This window comes from Elaeis guineensis, chromosome 10 (genome assembly GCF_000442705.2).
Source record: "Elaeis guineensis isolate ETL-2024a chromosome 10, EG11, whole genome shotgun sequence".
In the NCBI taxonomy this organism is placed as follows: Eukaryota; Viridiplantae; Streptophyta; class Magnoliopsida; order Arecales; family Arecaceae; genus Elaeis; species Elaeis guineensis.
In genome coordinates, this window is record NC_026002.2 from 61,988,541 (window position 1) to 62,009,021 (window position 20,481).

A 20,481-nucleotide genomic window follows, 5' to 3' on the forward strand; every position below is an offset into this window, starting at 1 on the left:
CAAATTTCTGGGCAAGAAGGTCGACTTTATCTAATCTTTGGGCTATTAGGTTTAGATCGGCCTTAGGACTAGAGTCTGTTTGCTTGATCTCAAAAATTCTTGCCCGCTTTTGGTGAGGGATTGATCTTTCGTAGGAGGATAATGAAGCATGATTGATTGAATTTTCACTCAAAGTTTCAAATAAAGTGTAGGCTTCATCCTCACTTTTACTCATAAATGCGCCCCCACAAGATGCATCTACCATCTGTCTGTATTGGTCACCTAAACCCTCATAAAAAGCTTGAACAATTTGCCACTTAGATAGACCATGATGTGGGCATTTTCTAAGAAGTTCCTTAAGTCTCTCCCATGATTCATGAATTTATTCTCCTGAAAGCTGAACAAATCCAATGATGGCTCACCTCATTGTGTTGGTTCGACCTATGGGATAGAATTTCTTAAGAAACTTGTGCTGCATTTCAGCCCAAGTTTGGATTGGTCTCCCTATTGTGCCAAGCCAGTACTTGGCTTTGTCTTTAAGTGAGAAGGGGAATAAGGTCAATCTAAGTGCATCATCAGTAAAATTTTGAATTTTTATCGTGGAACAAATTTCTAAGAACTCATCCAGATGCTTGTAAGGATCTTCATTAGTATTCCCATAGAAAGACGGAAGCATCTGGATTGTGGTCGACTTGATCTCGTAGTGGCTTACAGGGATATCAGGTAAGTGGATACAAGTCGATGGGTTATAGGTGGAAGGAATAAAATATTCCTTCATCTGTCTAGGTGGTTCTCTAGGATCTCCAACCATCTGATTTTCAGGTTTAATATGAATCACCGTTCAATCTCAGGATTGGGTTCAACTAGGTCAGGATAGAGAGATCTTCTACCTTGCATATACCAGTGCAAACCCTAATGTATGATTCAAGTTTTTTTTTTTTTTTTGCAGGAAAATAGACAAAGGAGAGAAAAGAAAGAAAGAGCTCTAGACCTAGATACGTAAGGTGAGAAGAATTAGTTGTGGTTAAGTGTTAATTGTAATCAAGTTAGCAAACAGTTAAACCTAGACACCTACGGGTTTCTTAGACCTAACAGTTCGATATAGAGTGGCTTAGCTTAAATGTAAATTGGGTTTGTTCTCACTTCCTTCAACTAGCCAGGTAAGAGGTGGGATCTTGGGGGTCCCCTCGTTGCTTGCCTTAGACACCAATTGAATTGGCCAGGTAAGCTAACGGAACCAATTAAATAACCACGAGTCTACTTAGGCAGAGCCTTTGTAACCTCTAGCCTTAGACACCAGTTTCAAGGGTGAGTTCAAACTTACTTTGCACTTGACTTCACCACAATACTCAAAACTGAACTCGATTAATACTAGGGGCCAATGTCTACTTGATTTTAGTTAGGCTAGGGTTAATGTGGAATGCTGGTTGGTTGTTTTTGGGCCAAGAAAGGGTGATGAAATCCCTACCTTATCTTATTATGGGTGTTGCCCTTAAATTGATTTGAGATGAATATGTACAACCAATTTCAAACAAGGGGTTCTATGCAACTAAATTAGATGCATGAAACTAATAAAACTTGAAAGCTTACATTGTCTCCAGCAATCACCAAAAATAAATCTACAATGATGAATGCTTCTAAAAATTAAGTTTCTACTCTTGTCATACAATTTTTATTAGGTTTATGTGGATGAATTTTAGATTAATTAATTAAAAAAATAGTAATTAATACTTAAAAAAATAGTTAAGGCTAGGGTTAGGATTGATCTCACCAACTTGGAAGCTTTCTATCTCCCTTTTTTTTTTTGAATTTTTGAATTTTTTTCTACAAAAAGATAAAAAAAGTTAGTAAGCAATAGTCATAAGAAAATCAAAGAAATCAAACATTAAAAATTGGTGCCTTCCCTGACAACGGTGCCAAAAATTGACACGATCAAGATGCTGTCGTTAAGATACCATGATTATCAATCAAATTCTGACTTCAATAAAAATTAAAAATATATAGAAAGTAGTGAGTCAGGTCGAATCCACAGAGAAAGCAAGATTTTGATTTGAAATCTTTGATTTTATAAAAAAAAAATAAAATTTTGGAGAAAGTAATTTAAGTTGGAAACAAAAATTAAAAGTGCAAAAAATAAATCGGGTACTAAGATCTACTAACTAGATCCTAGCATCTACTTATAATAAAAATAAATAATAAAAATTTAAAAAGCATAAAAATAAATTGGTACTAAGATCTACTAATTAGATCCTAGCATCTATGTGTAAAAAATAAAAGATAGAAATTTAAAGTGCAGAAAAATAAATTTTGCATTAATTGTAGTTGAAATTCAAGTACAAGGAATTTAAAAGGAATAATAAAATAAAATAAAAATAAAACTGTAACAAGGATCTGAAGTTGATCAGACAAGCCTCGTCGGGAAGATGGTTGATGACCTCTCCATCTTCCATCGTACTCCGTAGAGTGAACCGACTTTTCTCCTTCTTTTCCTTGGATCTCTAAAGCTATTTTATTTTTTTTCTCTATTTTTTTCTACACTCTTTACTCAATTTTTCTTTTTTCCAAAGCTTATTACCGGACCCCCTATTTATAGATGAATTTTTCATGATTTTTTGGTAGGAAAAGGAGTCCTAAAACCCATAGAAATTGTATAAATCTCCTTAGGAATATTCCTGGCCATCGGATCAGCTTCGGACCGCCCAGATCTACTCAAAAATTAGAGTTATAATCCTTATCAGGGTCGGATCAAATGTCAACCGTCTGATCTGGGTTCTGATGAAGTTCTGGCCATCGGATCGTGCAAAAGAGTCCTTAACACAGTTGGGAGTGATAACAGCCATTGGATCACGTGATGGATTGCTTCTAGACCATCAGATCGCGCAAAAGAATCCTATTCAAAGTCGGCAACGAGTTTGAACCGTCGGATCTGGGTCGGATTGAATCTCAGCTGTTAGATCGCACCCAAGATCTTATTCTCACTGTGAACCACGTTTGTGGACCGCGTAACTATTCCTGTGGACCGACCGACCGGTCCACCGTACATCGGAGGCTATTTTCTTTATTTTTTTAAGGTATTTTAGCTCCATTTTTGCTCTGATTTTCTCTTGAAAAATTAAAAAAAATATGCATTAAATTTCTCAAATTTTTTTTTTCATTTTGGTGCTTAAATTACTTAATTAAATTAACATCTATTTTTTTTATAAATATATCTAATTTTATATTTTTTTTAAAATCATTTTATTTTTTAGAAAAATTCAATAAATTTATGAAATTAGGATTTTTAAGAAGATGTTAGCACCATAAATTATCAAAAATACCTCCAATAAATATAAAAATATACTACTTATCATAGATCTTCAAAAGAAAGATCAGAGTAGATGGCCAAGTAGAAACCTACAAAGTTAGGTTAGTGGCGAAGGGTTTCAGTCAAAGGCAAGGAATTGACTATGATGAAACCTTCTCACTAGTGGCTATGCTCAAGTCCGTCTAGATTTTACTTGCTATAGCAGCATACTATGATTATGAAATCTGATAGATGGATGTCAAGATCGATTTTCAATAGTAATCTAGAGGAAGAGGTCTATATGACTCAGCCAGAAAGATTTGTCTCAAGTGGGAGAGCAAATTAAGTATGCAGGCTAATGAGATCCATCTATGGATCGAAGAAGATTTTGAGGAGCTGGAACATCCGATTTGATATGACAGTCAAAGAGTTTGACTTTATCAAAAATACAGATGAATCATGTATATATAAGAAGACAAGTGGGAGTGTTATTATCTTCTTGATTCTGTATGTCCATCACATACTGCTCATTGAGAATGATATCCCAATGATGCAATCAGTCAAAACTTGGCTATCAAATAAGTTTTCCATTAAAGATTAGAGTGAAGCATCCTATATACTGGGTATAAAGATCTATTGAGATAGATCTAAAAGGATGTTAGGCTTATCCCAATCACGGTACATAGACCTCATATTAAAGAGATTTAATATGGAGGCAAATAAGAAAGGTTACTTGTCTGTAAGTTATGGTATACATGTCTCTAAGAAAATATATCTTAAAGACATCAAAAGAGAGGAAAAGGATGAATGAAATCTCTTATGCTTCGACTGTGGGATCAATTATGTATGCTATGCTATGTACCAAGCCTGATGTAGCTTATGCTTTGGGCATAGCTAGTAGATTTCAGGCTGATCTAAGGAAGGATCATTGGAAAGTAGATGATAGCAAGTTAATATCATGGTATATATTTATCCTAATTAATGGGGCAGTGAGTTGGAAGAGTTTCAAACAGCAGATAGTAGCTGACTCAACTACTGAGCCAGAGTATGTTATTGCTAGTGAAGCCATTGAGGAAGCTATCTGGATGAAAAAACTCATTATGGATTTAAGAGTCATTCCTAAGATTGAAGGATCGGTGTCACTCTATTTTCATAACACTGGGACCGTTATTCAAGATAAGGAACCTAGGTCTCATTATAGATCTAAACACATCCTCAGACATTTCTATCTCATTAAAGATAAGATGTTGTCTTTGAACGATTAGATAGAAAGAATAATATAGCAGATCTATTCATCAAGGCCATACCACAGTAGCTATATGATCGCCATCTTAATTATATGAGATACAAAGGCGATTGGCTTTAGTGCAAGTGGGAGATTGAAAGAAGAGTGCCCTATAAGCCAATCATAAGTGTGTTGCGATGGGACTTTCTTTAAAATTTTTTAACTTATGAAATGATATTTATTATTTGAGGCATTGATTCATCATATTAGTTGCATCTTAATATATCTAAGATTATGATGAACCTCAAAGATTAGGATAATGATTTTAGGAGATATGAATGGGTCATGCTAGTGAGACCTAAAATTCTAAAATCCTAATCTTAAATATTCTTGATCGTAGGAGCATTGAGTCGGGGATCAATGTTCTAGATAGACTGACATATCCTATGTATGCTTAATGGAGAGGATGGCAGATCTCACTAGCCACTTGTGTGAGATACTAATACAAGGATGTGGGTGCTCATTTGAGAAATGAGTCCACTAAATTGACTCGATGAAAGAGAATATCTAATGGAAACCTTATTTTTATGTCAAAGATGGTTCTCTAAGTGGGAGTTGTGCAAGTGATCCTTAGACCTGAAACCACCATGAAATCTTATGCACATGACCTCATATTTTGGTTCATACCCAGGCATAGCATTAAGACATGTACGGGGTATTCTGGATATGGTGGAGTGTGTATGAAGGTTGTGAGTAGGTCAATATAGAATCGATCACTCCTAGTAAGAGGAGATCGCATCCTGTGTATTCTCAATCCTAGATGTCTCAGAAAAGTCTTTTGGCCAAAAGCAGGAAGGAGATTAGAAAGAATTTCTAATGCTTCTGCATTGAAGTCATTATTGGTTAATTGAGAATCGATATGAATATGTGTTTGAGTTTGACATGATTCCATACTCATGAACATATTCAGGGTGCCAGGATGATCGAAGGATTGAATTACACGGTAATTTGCCACTGAAGGGTAGATTTGGTATTTTCATCAAATTCTATATTTTCTTTGTAGTCATGATACATTGCTAGATGTCAGTCTTGACTTGTAGATTTTTGACCAAATTAAAGAGTTTAATTCGATTGCCAATTAGAAATGATTCTAATTATTAAACTTTGGTTAGCTCGATTGGACCAAAATCGATTAGATTGAAATCTAATCAAATTTAATTAACTTATACCTGAACCTACTACCGACTAGATGTGAAACTCAATGGGTCACACACATATGGAAATTGGCCAAGGATCCTTTTGAAAAAGGTTGATTGAAATTTTGGATTCAATCAGGATTTCGATAAACATGCTAGCACGTGTGGAAACCCTTGCTTCTTTGGAGACCAATTGGGTCCCATCCATTGCTAATTAGATAGCTCAATTTAGTAGACATTTGGGTCAGGTCATATCACCTAGAAGTATCCCAAATTGGGGCATCACATCCCATGTTAACACCAATTATGAAGAGTCTAAGTTGTGGTGGACTCTTGGTGCAAAACAGGTTCTGTGTACAAGTGTTAGCATGGGCAGAAGAAAAAATATTATTTTTTATGGGATTAAAATTATGTGTGATAGCTCACATTACCTTCCATCCTCTGGTACATATCTTAAAGTATGAGATATATTTTTTCTAAAATTTTTGAGGAAGAGAAAAAATTAGAAAATGAAGATGTCTCGCGCATGCACGTAAAAGTGTCGCATCTCTCCATGATTTGGAGAGTCCTTCTCCCTATCAAATGCTTTCAGATTAGAATTATTTTTAGTGATAACATTCTACATTTGATAAGTTATGTTTTATAATTTTTTTAGAATTTTTTCAAACTTATCTGGATGCCAAACGGATGCCATAAGTCGGTCCTGATGCTTGCACACGCGGTGATCAGCACTTGCATGAAGAGGTGCGAGGATAGCATCCTTTCGTGAGAATTTTATCACTATTTTTAATTTTTTGGAATTTATATTGAATCTCCAATCCACATGGATTTTTAAGGATTTTTTTGATTTGAGAAGGAATGTGAAAATATCCCTTCTTTGGTTGCATGCGCGCAGATCAGGGTGCTGATCGATGTATCATGGATAAGAGTCCTTCTGCTTGAAGGAACTCTTATCTCTGATAATCAGATCAGATATATCTTTTGGATAAGGCATGTCCCTCTCTTTTGGCATCCCTCTAGTGGCTATAAATAGGTCGGAGTGCTGGGTATCTGAGAAATCGAAGAGGGGTTTCCAATTTCTCTCCTATTGCTCTCTTTTCTTTCTTATAACCTATCTTAGTTTTAGGACAAGGCTTTGGGATTTAAGACAAGGCTTTGGAATTTAGGACAAAGTCTTATCTGATCCTAACAAGAGTTGTAAGGATCTTAAAGAAGGAGAATCAAAAGTCCAGAGGAGCTTCTAAGAGGGTGAGGTCAGGTTCTTGAAGAAACTTGACCGATATGAGGCTAGTCAAGTTCTGGGGGCTAGAACTCTTGAAGCAAGTTGAAGAAGGAACGCTGTCTTTGGTTCAATTTTCATGTGGATCACCATTGGAGGGCGGACACTCGGACATCTTGTGAAAATTAAAATTAGTGCTATAGGTATTTTTCTTATCATAATTTATATTTATTATGCTTTGATTATTATAGTCAAGAGTTTCTAAGCATTAGGGCTTCTGGTGCATTGGGTGTTTTGACCTAACCCTTCCACTGTGCCACCGAAACCCAACACGGTGAACTTAGTAGGAGGTTCATCTTTCGGTTCTCGACCCTTTAAGAAAGGAAAGAAGAACAAGAAGAAGAAAGTGAAGAAGGAGCAAGTTCAGGCTGGGACATCAGTGCAAGGCTAGACCAGAAAGATCAAGCCCGATAAGAGTCAAGCTGAATGCTTCTTTTGCAAGAAGCAGGGGCATTGGAAGAGGAACTGTCCTCAGTACATTGCTTCCCTGGCTCCAAACAGGCAGAGAAAGAAGCAAGCTGTTGCTGTGCAAGGTATTTATATGATAACTCCTTGTAATTTCTCTATTTGTGATATAACTGACTGGGCATTGGATACTAGTAGCCCTTACCATATTTGCAATTCGTTGCAGGGGTTGCAGGTCAGTAGAAGATTTGAGCAAGATGAAAGGTTCCTGAACATTGGAGATGGAAGACCGTTCTAGTTCTAGCATTAGGAATCTTGAAACTTGTATTTGAGTCCCATACTGTTGTTCTTAATGATTATCATTTCTGTCCCAGTTTCTTTTTAAATATTATTTCTATAGGTCTTCTAGTCAAAAATGATTATGAAATTTCAATAAAAAAATAAATTTGTAATATCATTATGAATAGTGTTACTATATTTTGTGGACATTTGAACAATGGTGTGTATATGTTATCACAACCTGTTAATGTAGTCTATTCTATTGGCAAGTACCCTAGATTAGATAGTGTATCAGATATCTACTTATGACACTGTAGACTAGGTCATATAAACAAGAATAGGATAAATAGGTTAACTCAAGAGGAAATTCTCAAAGTCAGTGATTGTGAATCACTTTCAACCTATGAGTCCTGTCTTTTTGGTAAAATGACCAAGTCACCTTTTACTGAAAAAGATGAGAGAGCTACTGAGCTCTTGGGCCTAGTACATACTGATGTATGCGGGCCCATGAGCATAAGTGCAAGAGGTGGATATTTCTACTTCATCACTTTCACGGATAATCTATCCAGATATGGATATGTCTATCTGATGAAACATAAGTCGGATTCATTTGAAATATTCAAACGATTCCGAAGTGAAGTAGAAAAACAAACTGGGAAGAGTATTAAAACTCTTCGGTCTGACTGAGGAGGAGAACACCTTTCTGTTGAATTTTTTACATATCTAGGAGAAAATGAAATTCTCTCCCATTGGACTCCTCCAGGAACACCACAGCATAATGGTGTGTCTGAAAGGAGAAATCAGACTCTGTTAGACATGGTCCGATCCATGATGAATTTTGCCAGCTTGTCAATATTCTTCTTGGGATATGCTCTCGAATTGGCCTGTTATCTGTTAAATAGGGTTCCAAGTAAGTCTATAATTAAGACTCCATATGAGATATAGACAGGGCATAAGCTAGCACTTTCACACCTTAGGGTCTGGGGGTGCCCGACCTATGTCAAATGGTTAGTTATAGATCAACTTGGACCTAGATTCGACAAATGCACATTCATAGGATACCCCAAAGAGATCAAAGGATATTTTTTCTACTATGCTGATAAATAAAAGGTGTTTGTCAGCCTTAAGGCAATCTTTTTAGAAAAGGAGTTCCTTGGTGAAGGAACCATTGCTTCTAAGGTTGAACTTGATGAAGTTCAACAGGTAGAAAGACTGACACCAATAGTTGAATCTGAGTCAGATTTGATTAGATCAGATCTAGAGCCCAATGTACTTGCACCATTAAGGTGATCCAGTAGAGTACCACGTTAGCCAAACAGATATTATGATTTCTTGGTCTGGGATGGTGATCCCATCGAACTCATGAGAACAATGAGGATCTGATCACCTATATGGATGCAATGCAAAGATCTGATTTTGAGAAATGACTTGAAGTCATACAATCCGAAATGGAGTCCATGAAGGTCAACAATGTATGGACATTGGTTGATCCACCTGTAGGGGTTAAACCCATTGGGTGTAAATAGATCTTCAAAAGGAAGAGGGGTGCAGATGGAAAGGTGGAGACCTACAAAGTCCGTCTGGTTGCCAAGGGATATCATCAATGTTATGGTATTAACCATGACGAGATGTTTCTCCTGTGGCAATGCTCAAATCGATTCGAATAATGCTTGCAATAGCTGTCCATCTGGATTATGAGATCTGGCAGATGGATGTAAAGACAGCTTTCCTGAATGAAGAGCTGATCGAAGAGGTGTATATGATACAACCTGAGGAGTTTATATCCACAGATGAGTCCAAAGTGTGTAAGCTTCAGAGATCTATTTATGGATTGAAGCAAGCTTCTCAGAGTTGGAACATGTATTTTGATAAGGTGATCAAAACGTATGGCTTCGTTAAGAACGGAGAAGAGTCCTGCATCTATAAATGGGCAAATGGTCCAGTTGTAGTATTTTTTATCTTGTACGTAGATGACAATCTCTTAATCGAAAATGACATCCCCACACTATAGGGAATAAAAATTTGATTGTCATCGCAATTCTCCATGAAGGACTTGGGTAAAGCATCCTACATCCTAGGGATGAAGATCTATAGGAATAGATCTAAAAGGATACTTGGGTTATCCTAGTCCACATACATAGACACTGTACTGAAGAGGTTCAGTATGGAGAATTCCAAGAAGGGCTATCTACCGATAGGCCATGAAATTTCTCTCTCTAAGAAGGATTGTCCGACAACTCCTGAAGAGAGAGAGCATATGAGTAGAGTCCCATATGCTTCGATCGTGGGATCTATCATGTACGCCATGACATGTACAAGATCAGATGTGGCATACTCACTAGGAGTAGTGAGTAGATACCAATCTGATCCTGGAGAAAATCACTGAAAAGTGGTTAAAGCCATCCTTAAGTATTTGAGAAATACTAAAGACCAATGGTTGATTTATGGCAAGTCAGATCTGAAACTTGTGGGGTTCACAGACTCCAGCTTTCAATTTGACCATGATGACAATAGAAGCATGTCGGGTTATATCTTTATTCTGAATGGTGGAGCCATCTGCTGAAAGAGTTTCAAGCAGCATATTGTGGCAGACTCTATTTGTGAGGCAGAATACATCGCAGCATCAGATGCCATGAAGGAAGCTATGTGGCTGAGAAAATTGATCATCGAGCTCGGAGTAGCACCCTCCCTCGATGGTCCGGTCCTACTCCACTATGACAGCACTGATGCCATAGCTCAGGCGAAGGAACCCAAAGCACACCAGCAGACGAAGCCCATTTTGCACCACTTCCACCTGATCTGAAAGATCATGGATCGAGGTGACGTCGACCTTCAGAAGATTAACAGAAAGGAGAACCTAGCCGACCACTTCACTAAAGCCCTAGTGATAAAGGAGTTCGACAACCACAAGTCAAAGATGGGTATTAGATACTGTGCCAAGTGGTTTTAAGACAAGTGGAAGTTATTGGAAAATATGTCCCAAAAGCCAATCGTCAAGCTGTTGACGGTTGAGCAACCTTGTATTGTAATTGATTTGTTAATAAATAAAATATATTTTTGATATTTTCATCACAAGTTTTCATCTTCTAATGAACTTCATTTTTGTGATGAAGTCTTTAGGACTATTTAGATTCGATAAAGAGAGGATTTATCGATTAGTCCTTAAAACTGTTCACGATCAAATGATAGGCTATTAATAAGGATGACAACTTCTATCGAGCATAGGTCCCTGTAGGCCATATGGGTTGGTTGTCCTCTTAACCAAGGAGTATGAAAAAATTGGTATGGTATACAGATGAGATGTAAGGGTACATCGTTATTGAACGTGACCAACTCCAGAGTATTCTGCTATCGAGAATATCTCTGATGGGATATAGGTATAAGTGTCCCTTAGACCTGAGATCACCTCAGTGACTTGCAAACAACTCACTATGCTTTGGTACTGGACTAACTGAATTTCTAATTCAGTGATGGAAGACTTCTGGGCACAATCAAGTACTTATGAAGTCAGAGTGTGATCGAGATGGAATTGACCACTCCAAGAGTTGGAGAAGAATGAGTCACTGTATTTTAATTTAGCAAAATCTTGGTCAGGGTAATCCATCAGATGGATTTGATATTTTGAAATACAATGTGGACAACTTGATCAGAGTTGATAGTTGAACTCTAAGGTATCCTATGAGCATTTTGGTCAAGGGGATGAATTATATGAAAACTATATCCGCATGGGTTCTAAGGATGTTGTTCTACACATTCGACATATCCGACCGTCAGGTACCATTGCTAGATGGTCACTTCGATTGGTATAGAAATTTATTTTTATACTATCAGTTTAGGTTCGAACCTATGAGATCATACACATTAGAGTTCACGATCCGATCAGATGGTTGATCAATGATTAAGAATCATTCTAGGGTTAAACAATCAATACAATTGATATTTAACCTACTGCAAGTGTTGTAGGAGGATCGATTAGCAATTTGATTACTAATTGGCTTAATTTGATTAAGTCAAAGGGCTGAGATTAAGTCTAATTAAATATAATTTAATTAAATTTGATTTGGGCTAGATTGGATCAAGTCCAATTGGTTTATTGGATAAGCCAAGTGCAAGGGAAAAACTAATCCTAGTTCAATTAGAACTTGAGTCAACCTAATTTTTAATTCAATTAGAAAATTAAATCAGATTTAAATCTAATTTAATCTAATTAAATTAGATTTTTAATTAGGTTAAGAACTATTTTAATTGGGTTGATTTGATTTTGGTTTGATTTGGTTTGAGAAACCAGATTGGAACAAGACATAGACTGAATCCTAGTAAGACTAGGATTCCACCTTGCACCAATTTAGCCCCCACACCCACTCTCTCTTATCCCATGCCCACTCTCTCTTATTTTGTGTGATAAATCTTTTTTTCTATGTCTTCACACATGCCCAAAACTTTTTTCTCTTTCTCTCTTACATGGAACGTGGTTGTGGATCAAGTCAAAGTAAGAATTAGTTTGGATTTCAAATTCTATGAGTTAGAGTTTTAGGAAACCAAAACTCTTTCCTTATGGCATTGATTTTACTCAAATTTTTTTTGAGATTTTTGGGGCTTTTATGGCACATAATATGTGCCCTTTTCTGGTGATCCATGCATAAAAAGAAGGAGGGAGCACCCAAGAGTTGGGTGCCCCTTGTCTTGCCATGTTTGGATAATCCTTGACTAAGTATTTGACCTAGACAAGGACTCTATCATATCTCTCTATTTAAAATAAATTTCTTCATAAAATTTTTGTGAAAAATATAGAAAAGAGAGACCTTTGGGGCATGCAAAAATCAAGGAGAAAGAAAGTTGGGGCATGGAGATGCAATTGACACAAGACTAGGTGTCTAGGTGAGAGCAAAGAAAAGAAGAAGAGGGTCTTCTTCTAGGGTTGCTGTGTTCACCTCTTTCCTTCCTCTATCTTGAGTTTTCTAAGAGTGTCTCAAATCTAAAACTCCTTCTCCTACTTCTCATCTTTGGAAGAGTCCAAATCAAGAAGAAGAAGGCATCTGATCGATCATCGAAGAAGGATCAGTGCAGTACTAGCATATTGTGCTGATTTTCTGGACCAGGACTTCTGATCATGATTCGTGGGCTCATGTGGATGACTCCTAGAGGTTGGATGTATGTGCAGCTTGCAACATTATCCTCAAGCCTGGATCAGTAAAGTTAGAATGTCTAACTTGCAAGGTAATAGATCTGATCTATTATATTCTACATACATTAGATGTAGTATAGAAACATGTTGATATGATCAATATGTAGTTTTTTCTCTTTATATTTTAATTTTTAATTTAGTGTCATGTAATAATCATATAATAGGATCTTAGATCTAGAGATTCTTTGATTTTACAAGATAAATTTTGATTTATTTTAGTCTTTCGTTGCCTGATTTTGAAAAAATTTCAAGATCTAACCCTGAAACCCTAGATCTGGTTCCTTCAAATCCACCTCTGGCACTTGTATTCATGGGTCCGCATATATTGCTATATACTAGACTCAGAATATTAGTGGCTTGCTCATCTTTTTCTTTAAAAAATAACTTTATCATCTTACCAAGAAGACAGGATTTACAGGTCGATAATGATTCATAATTGTTAATGTCAAAGATTTTCTCTTTAGTTAAGCTGTCTATTCTGTTCTTGTTCATGTGACCTAGCTGACAATGCCAAAGATAGGAATCATTGATATTATCTATCTTAGGATGTTTATTAGATGTATATATTATAGTTACAGGTCGTGATAATATATAAATATCATTTTTCAATTGTCCACACATTACAGTAACACCATTGATAATGATATCACAATAATTTTTCTTTATTGAAAAGTTAAAACTGGCTTTGGCCAAAAGGCCTACAGAAATAACATCTATAAGGAACAAAAGACAATAATGACACTTATTCAAAATAACAATTTCGGACTCAAAGACAAGATGGACAATTCCTAATGCTAGAATCGGAACACAATTTCCATCTTCAATATTCAAAATCTTTCGTCAGCTTCAAATCTTTTACTAACTTGAAGTCTCTATAATGAATTATAAATATTAATTAGACTTTCAGTATCCAATACATAGATAGTCGTATCACAGATAGAGAAATTACAAAGTATTATCACATAATTATCTTGACCAGCAACTCCTTGCTGCTTTCTGTTCTTAGATCTGTTTGGGTCAAGGGAGCCAAGATACTGAGGATAATTTCTCTTCCAATGATCTAGCTTCTTGCAAAAGAAGAACTCTACCTAACTCTAGTCTGCTTTGAGCTTCTAGGTCTAATTGAGTTTAGATGCCCCAGCATGCTGTACCTTCTTCTTATTCTTCTTTTTTCTTTTTTTAAAGGGATGATGCTCAGAAGAGGAACCACCCATTATATTCACCAACTATTTGTGGAGCTGGTGATCATTCTCAAAAGTCTGCAGTAATCTTAGCAAACTATGATAGTTTACTGCAGGCTTAATCATTCTGTAATGACTAAAAAAGGATAGGTAGGACTTCGGCAAAAAATTCATGATCGCATCTTTCCTTCACTGCTTATGCAAGGAAAACTCAAGTTTGCTCAGGCACTCGATCTGCTTGATTTATGATCAGTGATCGATGCCCCTTCCCTCATTCGGGCATTGAAGACTGCACAATAGATTTTATGCCTCTCTACATCCTTAGGGATTTCAAAAGATTCGTTCAACTTTTGAAGCATCTCCTCCGGCTGAGCATTCTTAAATTTGTGATTGAACTCATCATTCATAGCCGCCGACATAATGGAATGCATAGTGGTTTGGTCATTGAGCTACTTTTGGTAAGTATCTCTGACCGCACCATGAGTATTTGGGGTGGGCTCCTCAGATGTAGGATCCGTAATCACATATAGGATCCTCTCGTATTCTAGAATGATCTTCAACTTGCGATACTAGTTATAGAAGCTGAATCCGATGAGCTTGTCACTGTCCAACAGTGAGTGAAGCGATAAAGTGTTAGCCATTACTACATAAAAGAAAATACAAAACCTATTAGTATATGAATTATTTAATCCTAAATACTTAGACTCCAGTCTAAAGGTTCTTCCACTATTTATATGAATTGATAGCTTCTATCTCTAATTCAAAAAATTAGGTTAATTCCTTAGCAGGTATTAGAATCCACATAGACTGTACATAGGCCTGAGTGTGGCTTAGCCAACCACTGTGCATCTATGAGTAGGTTCTCAACCAATTGCTTCTTTTAATAATTTCTAGTAATAATTTTGTCCCTAGACTTCTCTTCAGTAGGTGTGTGACGCTTCCACTGAAAGTCTTGGTTAGGTCCAACCATTAACATGACTACACTCAGTATATCTAACAAACGAATGATTAGGCCCAAGTATGGCTTGTCAACCTGACCATCCACTAGAAACTCACACCTGAGTCATCATATAATGAATGATAATTCTAATAGTCAGATAAACACTAGGTGTGTGGTGCCTTCAATGCATAATGAGATTATTAGATCCATTACCATCTACCTTAATGGGAGGCTATGAACTTATTAACCCTTTAACATTGTCATTTTAAAGATCCAATAATTTAGAGGATTTAATTATATATTTTAGAGTCAAGAGAAGAAATTAACCAGCAATTCAAAAATCCTTCCACTGACTTCACCAAGCCATCAAAGAGGATTAAGAATAAGCTGGTCTAGAGATATCTAAATCAATTATACTGATTAACCTTAATAGCATGGGTTAGCTCGAATTATCAGGCAACCTAATTCAAAACTCAATTGACCAAGTTAGCTAGATAAGTAAGATCAGTGAAAGGATCTGCCAAGGTTTACCTTAGACACCATCGAAATGGTCAGGTAAGTGGGCTACTGAGTAAAAACAATCGATCAGATTGCCAAACTTACCTTAGACACTAATTGGTTAACAAAAATTGATAAGGTCAGTCTATTGATCCAAGCCCTAACCATTGAGCCATGATCAGGTCCATTTGGTAAAATCAAAATATGGACTTTGATTAAGCTACAACTATTGAGGTTGATCTAAAAAAATCTTGATCTAATCTAATTCAACTCTTGATTAGATTTAATATATTTCTTAATTTAGTCCAAATTCGATTCTAACCCTAGGTCTAATCTAGTTAAATAATCTGATTTAAGCTAACCTATGAACTTTTGGTTTATGAGGTGTCTTAAGATCTTCATTTCTTAAATTTAGATCTTTTGATTTCATATATATGAAATTCTATATTAAAACTATTTCAATTTGTAAAATTATTTTACAAAAAGATTTTATGCAAAACTTACATCATATTAATTTTTAGATTATAAAACTTATTTTCAGATGTAAATATTTTTCATAAATCAAAAAAAATTAATCATAAATATTTTAGATTTAATCTAAATATGTTTATGATTAAATAATTTTAAAAAGTTTTTTTCTATTCTTCTTCAAGAGATCTTATCACAGTGGCACCCTTACATGCCATAAAAGAACTTATCAATTAGGCAAGAAAGAAACTTTAATCCCTGTTTCCTTTTATGATCAGACAGTCATGATGATCAATTCAATCTGAGTATTTGGCTACTAAGAATAATTCTACACTACATATCATATATATAAAAGAAAAAATTTTGATTCAAATCATATTCATAATATGACAGCATACAAAATTTTTATCTAATCTAATTAGATCATTACATAACATCACAATTATTTCAGATTTGATCATAAAATTTATACAGTATATAAACCATCTTGTTGCCCCAAAAGATTGATTTTGATGAGAATAAAATATTTGAGAGGGGTACTAATGATTTATATCTTTAGAGATGTTTTAAAAATTAATTTTAGGAGATGCATGAAATTTTTGATTTGTAAAAATATTTGGAGATGGCCAAAGTAGCAAATTCATCAAGTTGAAGATATAATTGAAGTTTTTCAAAAGCCTCAAGATTATTCAAGTTGATATCAAATTATTTGGAGGCAATTTCAAAATTTTTGAAAGCCTAAAATTGAAAAAAAAATAAGCTTGGACAAAAAGGGGCGACCCCTAGGTCGACCCCTTCTGAATGGCACGTCGATATGCAGGATTCTGGAGTGACACGCAAAAAGGGGCGATCCCTGGGACATCCCATGTGAAAAAGGGCAACTCCTAGGTCATTCCTTGCTGTTCCTAAGTCGAAACAGAAAGCTGTATCTTGATTGAGGAAAAAAGGGCGATCCGTGGGACAATCCTTTTTCAGGGGTCGACCTAAGGGGCGCCCTTTGTGATGGAAAAATCTGCAATAGCTAGTTTTTAGTCCAATTTTGGCATATTAAATGCTTTCTAAATCCTCTTCAATAGCTCTAAATGGCTAGTAAATTCTCTCTAGTATTGATTGAGGATATAAAGATATTCAAAGCAGAAAAAAATCAAGACTTATCAAGAGAGAAATCGGCTCTAAAGAAAATTTAGCTTTAAGCAAAAGAAGCATTCATTTCAAGCTCAACCATCTCTTCAAAGCTCATTCAAGTCTTCATTCCTTCAGAAAGGGTTCTCAAAGGCTTCTTCCACTTTGAGCAAACTATATTTATTATTTTATTATGCTCATTAAGGAGCTAATTTGTATTTAACATTGTAAACTAACTTTTTCTTGCTTGTTATTTTGAGTTTGAGTTTTGGAGGATTTCAAAACTTGAGAAAATTGATCCGAACCTTGAATCAGAGTGTAAAAGATTGGCTTGTATCTAAAAAATAAGTGTCTAGCTTGGGATAGCTAGAGTTGGTGGTATTTGATATTGTAATTATTGAAAATAATTAGTGGATCGAAATTTTCAAGTAGGAGCTTGGGGAGTGAATGTAAGTGCAAGGTTGGCACCGAACCACCATAAACTTTCTTAATTATGATGTGTTGATCTCTCTTATTACTTTCTTGCATTAATTTTTTACTTAATTATATTTGTATTTAGCACATCCTTTGCTTTTGTCCTTACACATCACATTACATATTTAGAGCATATTTTTGTGATTCATTCATCACTTAAATTTTTTTTAATAACCTAATTCACCCTCCCTCTTGAATTGCATAGCTGGGCAACAAGTGATATTAGAATTCGATGCTCTAGTCCTTTCTTGATTTCATCATCAAGAGGCAAAGATCTATGGTAACTCAAGTTGGTGCTTTACTAGCAGAGGGACAGTCTACAAATCGACCTTCACTTTTCAATGGGCCCAACTACACCTATTAGAAAGCTCGGATGAAAATTTTCTTTCAAGTACTTGATTATGATATATGGTGTATCATAGTCAATAGATCTCACATACCCACTAAATTAATTGATGATGTGAAATCAACCAAACTGGAAAAGAAATAGGATGAGGTTGATAAGAAATTGGCTTAACTTAATACTAAAGCTATGAATGTATTATATTGTGCACTTGATGTAAATGAATTCAATTGTATTTCAATTTGTATTTTTGCTAAAAGATTTGGGATAGATTAGAAGTGACTCATGAAGGTACAAATCAAGTGAAGGAGTTAAAAATTAACATGCTAGTATATAAATATGAACTCTTTAAAATGAAACCTGATGAGTCTAATACTAAAATATTTGCTCATTTTATCGATATTATAAATGGTCTTAAGAGTCTTGATAAGTCTTACTCTAGCAGTGATTTTGTAAGAAAGGTTCTTAGATTTCTAGTAAGAACATGGAAAGTAAAGATCACTGCAATTTAAGAGGCAAAGGACCTAAATATTTTATCTTTGGAGGAACTTCTAGGATCTCTTATGACATATGAATTGTGCATAAGACAACATAATGAAGAAGAGGTCAAGAAGAAGAAGACAATTACTCTCAAGTCCACGACACAATAAGAGGAGGAATCCGATCAAACTGAAAATGATGATGAAGATGAAGAATTAGTCCTCATCACTCAGAAATTCAAAAGGTTTATGAAGAAAAAAAAGCAAGGGATAAGGAGAAAGCTATAAACTAAAGGGGAGCACAGTAAGAAAAGGGACAAAGAATAGCCTTTTATATGTTATGAATGTAAGAAACCAGGGTACTTTAGATCCAAAAATCCTCAACTCAAGAAGGCCCCTAAGAAATTCAGAAAGAAAGTCATGGTGGCGACTTGGAGTGACAACGATGAATCAAGCTCCGATGATGACACCCATGAAGAAGCCAACGTTTGTCTCATGGTACATGAAAATGAGGTAACATCTAAACCCTCTAATGGATTTACTCTTGATGAACTACAAGAGACTTTCTATGACCTATTAGATGATCTCAAGAAGTTAGGGCTTAAGAACAAAGAGCTAAAATTAAAGAATCAATCCTTGTTAAAAGAAAATGAAGTAATTTCAAATGAGAAGATGGCTTTAACTCAAGAAAATTTGAACTTAAAGAATGAAGTAGCTAAACTAAAATCTATCATAGAAAAGTTTACTCTAAGTTTAGATAAACTTTAAATGATCCTTGATAATCAAAGAGCCATGTAATAAAGCTGGCCTTAGTTATAACCCACTAAAGAAATAGAAATTCTTGAAAAATATTTTTGTTAATTCATCAAATGATAAGCTTTCAAATATATCTTGTTTCAAATGTGAAAAAGTAGGACATAAATTATATATATATTTTTCTAACAGATTTGATGGTTCAAATGTAAAGAAAATATAGATTTCAAAAGAAACCACTATGACTAACCAAAAAGGATCCAAAAAAATTTGGGTACCTAAAGTTAAAACTTAATTTTCTATGTAGATGTGTCTTGCATCCCAAAGATCAAAGAGAAGATGGTATCTTGATAGTACGTGTTCAAGACATATGACTGGTGATGAATCTCAATTCATAAATAAAAGATGGAGGGATGGTCACCTTTGAAGATAATGGTAAAGAAAAGATCATTAAATTAGGTAACATTGGTATCACTCCCTCTACATTTATTAAAAATATTTTATTGATAGATGGTCTCAAGCATAATCTTTTAAGTATTAGTCAACTTTATGATAAGGGTTTTAAAGTTACTTTTGAATCCTCTATGTGTATTGTAACTAGTCTCAATAATGATGGCATGAGATTCATTGGATATAGGCATGGTAATTTTGCATGGTAGATTTAGATGATGTATCCTTACAAAACATGTAATGCCTAGTAGCTATGAATGCCAAAATTAATAAGACTAGTTGGCTTTGGCACTGTAGGCTTGTACACATAAACATACATTCTCTTTCTAAACTTATCAAAAAAGATTTGGTTGTTGGCTTACCTAAATTAAATTTTGAAAAGGATAAAATTTATGATGCATGTTAACTAGGCAAACAAACTAGAGTTTTATTTAAATCTAAAAATATTATTTCAACTTCTAAGCCATTGGAATTATTATATATGGATTTGTTTAGACCTACTAGAACTACAAGCTTAGGTGGAAAGTGATATGATTTTATTATTATTGATGATTTTTTTTTAATTTACATAGATTTTGATTTTGGCACATAAGAATGAATCTTTTTCAGTTTTTATCAAGTTTTATCAAAAAGTTTCAAATAAAAAAGATCTTTCAATTCTTAAAATTTATAGTAATCATGGCACCAAGTTTGAAAATCAAGATTTTAAAAAAATTTATGATGAAAAAAGAATTGATCATAACTTTTTTGCACCTAGGACACCCCAACAAAATGAAATAGCAGAAAGAAAGAATAGAACTCTTGAAAAAATGACACATACTATGCTCTGTGAAAGTAACCTTCTAAAGTACTTTTTAGTAGAGGTAATTAACACGATATGTTATATTTTAAACCATGCTTTAATTAAATTAATTTTTAAAAAAATATCTTATGAACTTTGGA

At 34.9% G+C, this 20,481-nt stretch overlaps 1 non-coding gene across 1 annotated transcript; it reads left to right on the forward strand.

Annotated features, from left to right (window-relative positions):
- The first annotated feature begins 302 nt into the window (after window positions 1-302).
- LOC140852330 (small nucleolar RNA R71) lies at window positions 303-409 on the forward strand. The gene has a single exon (XR_012135232.1). It is a non-coding gene; the product is annotated as a small nucleolar RNA R71 (small nucleolar RNA).
- The last annotated feature ends 20,072 nt before the right edge of the window (window positions 410-20,481 follow it).